Genomic DNA, 4,301 nt, shown 5'->3' on the forward strand with positions numbered 1-4,301 from the left:
GGGGGGGGGGGGGGGGGGGTTGGGGGGACAGTCTAGTGAAGGAAAAATTGAGTAAGAACACTGGAGCCAATAACATGCCATTAAACAGAAAAGTTCAATTCTAAAAGAAATCATCAATTAACAGAAAATATTAACAGAGAATGGTGCATGCATCTGTAGTTGACAGATTATGCACTTGTGATAATGCTAGACAAAAAAAAGAATATGTTTTACTAGTTCTTGTGTTATCTTTTACTCACTTGGACCATCCATCTATCTTTGAAAAATTCTTATCCAGAGCAGGGTTGTGGGGGTAGCTGCAGCTTACCCATTTGAATGAACTCTGCTTTGCATTCAGATTTCCTTGATCATTTAGTTTAGATAAGAGTTGTTGTTGGGCACACAATCAGTTGATGTACTCTTTTCTTTTACAGGTTAGAGTTCTGCTCCTCTTTTTTCAATAGTACTATTGATTTCCAGATATGTACATTACTAATTTATAAATCATACCTACAGTGAACAAGGCTGCCCACAAAGTGGTCTTATTAGTAGTGGTCTTCTACAAGCTTATGTCTTTTTCATTCCTCAAAACTTTGACATTAGATAAAAATTAAGCAGTCTTTAAATTTACAATATTGGCATGTTTTAATATTTGTAATAACTTAGAAAAGTCCCTAAGCAGAGAGTAGGAAGAAAAATGAACTGAAAATAAAACTAAACATGTTAAAGTTTTAAGACTATTCATATTAAGAGGTGTCCCACACTATAATTATTTAGCTTATTCTGGTAAAATTCATGTAATATGGTAGTTTCAGCTTGATGATACCTGTGGTGATTGTCATTCAGGTCATGATTGTCAAAGAAAGAGACTCACAAAAACATCCTATCTGAATAGAGGCACTTGCTACTGAATAAAAGACAGAAAAGTATTTTTTAGTTTATATAAAGTTGATGGAATCAGGAGTTCTAAAATAAACAAACATTGGAAATCAGTTTTTTAGAATGAACATGAACTAGCTCTTAAAAAGACATATACAACAAAATAGGTACAGGATGGAAGGCTACAATAATGCATTACAAAGAGGGGCCAAAAGAAGGAAAAAAAAAATCACAATCTGACAAATTTGCAGCTTCATTTAAGTAAAATGTTTGATCTTAAACATGACGTTAAAATAAAAATAGGAAACAGTAATAGGCTTAGTATAAAAAGTATAAATTCTTTCTAAATTCATATGGTGAGCAGTTGTAGAAACACTGGAAATCCAGATTCACAAAATTCAAGTAACTAGTTGCAAAAGTTGGCTTGAGGCTTTGATTTTTATAATGCTATAAAAATGACTGAAAGTAATGCAACAAAATATTTTAAATATGTATCTTTAAACCTTGACATATGGAATAACATCAAAGGCACAGTCCTACATTTACTCATCAACAGAAGGCTGATAATTATGTTTGTATCTTTCTGCAACACAATGAACTGTTTCTCTCTCCCCATAAAAATTTGGTTAGAAGACAGTATGGAAGTCATGCTGAGCTACTACTGAGTTTCATTCATCTGAAACATTTAAGAGGAGATTCCAATGAGATTTATAAATCTTAAAACAAATACAAATGAAAAATTATTTTTGAACTGGCTTCTTGCATACAGAGAATTGCATTTTGTTCATTGTACACTAGCGATAACCTGATTAAGGGCATATGTTTTCAGATTAGAAGTTTCTTCATCAGGATTGTTATATGCCACAATGATCTTTCCATTTAGCAGACATGCTACTTACTAATTTATCCTTGAAAACCTCTGCTTAATGCCCTGGCTATCTTGAACTCATCCATTCCATTTGTTGTCTTATATTTTCATTTGACAATTCAGACCTATGCAAATGTTTAAGATTGAGGATGCTTTAAATTTTTCTTCCCTTGTATCCTTTGTTCTTTAAAGCACAAAGAGGAGGTTTCAATTATATTGTTTCTGACAGAATGCAGAACTTAAAATGCTTGGTAATGACATGGCACTTTCCCCATCCATTAACAACGCATAGTCAAACAGCCTGTTAAATATAAAACATTGCTTGCCCTAGGTGCTTCAGCCTAACATCATGCCTTTAGATATTCCTGGAAATGTTTGCTTCTAAATCTTTTGGTGCTTTTCTATAACACTGATTCAATTTTGTTTTGTTAGGACATGTTCAGGTACATTGGTATAGATGAATGCAAGTGTTTTGATTACATAGCATGCAAAACAGGTGTAAATGCTTGACATTGTGTGGGTTTTACTTGTTATCCAGTCTTAAAACTAGATAATGTTTAAAAAATGTTTTTTGACATTTGAATAAAATAAGTTTATGAAAGCCATCTGAAATTACAGGATACTTTCTTTTCATTATCTTAGAGAATGGTGTAGTAACTCAAGTCTATGGACATTTAATTGCAACGCTGATGGTTCAGTCCCCCCATCCTTGATGAACTATATGATCCTGACCAAGACACTTAACCCAACTTGGGTCTAAATGCATAAAAATACATGTGAATATTTGTCATGTATCCTAAACTTTGGGCAGAGGCCTGGCCCAATTTGTAATAGTATCAGTGGTGTACATGTACAGCATATTACTTAACACAAGGGGGCTTCGCTCGCCTACTCCCGGCGTTGGGTAAAATTTGCATCGCTTCTCCGTGATCATCAATATACACCTGACCGAACTGTGTATTCTTTGAAATTTAACTTGTTGTTTTAACTGTTCCGGGACTACAGATTCTCATAGCGTATATGGTCCATTATTGTGTAAATCCACGTTTTGTGCTTTGAATGATGCAAATGCGAAAAGACTTTGTTTACTCTTTGCCTTTTATTTCGGACCTCGATTTGTCCTGCTATTTTTTCAATTACCCCTGTCTCTGATGATTAATCACCTTTTGTTTGCGGTAATGCGATCTTTTCTATCTGTTCTTTGATACTGTAGCGACTGATATGATAAAATGTCACAAAAGTTTTACTTGAACAATCACAGACTTCTTAACTCCAAACACAACTTTCTAGCACCCTCTCCAACGACCCCCCTTACCTCATCAATCAATACCCCGCTATCAGTCTTCTGTGCTGAACTCTGTCCTCCCTCAATCGGACCTAACAGTCACTTAAAACCAAAAAGCCCTAAACCTGGCTGGGATGCTACAATTCTTGTGGATTTAACTGCTTTCATATTCTGTACCTTTCTCTGCATGTGTATCGCGCCATCGTTTGTTGGAGCCTTTCAAATTCCACTGCTTTCATAATATCTTATCTGCCTTTTTTTTTCTCTGCAACGCCTTTGGGTCTCTATTCTCCGTATTGTCCTTATACGCTTTATATGTGCTGAGAGCACATGATCTGTGTGTACCACATGACTGAGTGTTTTTTGATGGGTGAGCTCTTATATAATGAGCTCGTTCGTCTTGGAGCCGTGCCCGGTTTGCTTGCGGCATTTCAGACGCGCGCTGTAGGTGCCTGTGTACATTGATTTTATCCAGCCGGGCTCGTGTTTGTATATCCATCAGTCGAGCTTGTTCATTTTGAACCCGTGTCTGCTGTGCTTCCGCAGTTTCAGACGCGCGTTGTAGGCGCCTGCGTTCATTGATCTTATCCAGGTGAGCTTGTGTTTGTATCGTTGAGCTGTATTGTGTTTGAATTCGGTGTAAAGCGTTCAGCGGTTTGTACAATCCCAAGCAGCACATTACTCCTCACTTCACTCCGCAGTAGTGCCACGCACAACATGGCGGTGACGCCTGCGCCTTCCGCAGTAGTGCCACTCACAATATGGCGGTGACGCCTGCGCCTTTTGTACCATCTTTATGGACCTGTGGGGCCGCCGTAGCCTCTTCCGTTTGAATCCGGGCTGCAGTGCAGAATCCTCTTTTTGGTGTGGCTGTGTTGGTAGTCGTTGGCTATGGGCACCTTGTTGCTTCATTTCTCATTCACGTCCGTTGAGCTGTTTCGTTTTTGGGCCGTGAGTCCTTCGTTCGCGGTGGATACGACTTCGATTGCAGTTTATGAGACGTGCGTTGTACGCGCCAGCGCAGTACGTCTCATGGTCCCATCGCCGTGTACCTGCATCCATGCCATCCGGTTTAGTTAGTAAACCTGCGTCCATGCCATCTGGTTTACCATTCTCGGTTAGTAATATAGATGAGGTAGCTCTAATATAATTTTGAAAACCTACTTCACTGACAAACTGTCACTTGCTAGGCTATACATTAAGAAAGAAAACAGTACTTTGAAACCAGTGGTCTAGCCTTTCAATTGCTTTCTTATAATAAAACAGATATATTATTGAAAAAACAGACAA

The sequence above is a fragment of the Erpetoichthys calabaricus genome, chromosome 8 (assembly GCF_900747795.2).
Source record: "Erpetoichthys calabaricus chromosome 8, fErpCal1.3, whole genome shotgun sequence".
Classification (NCBI taxonomy): domain Eukaryota; kingdom Metazoa; phylum Chordata; class Cladistia; order Polypteriformes; family Polypteridae; genus Erpetoichthys; species Erpetoichthys calabaricus.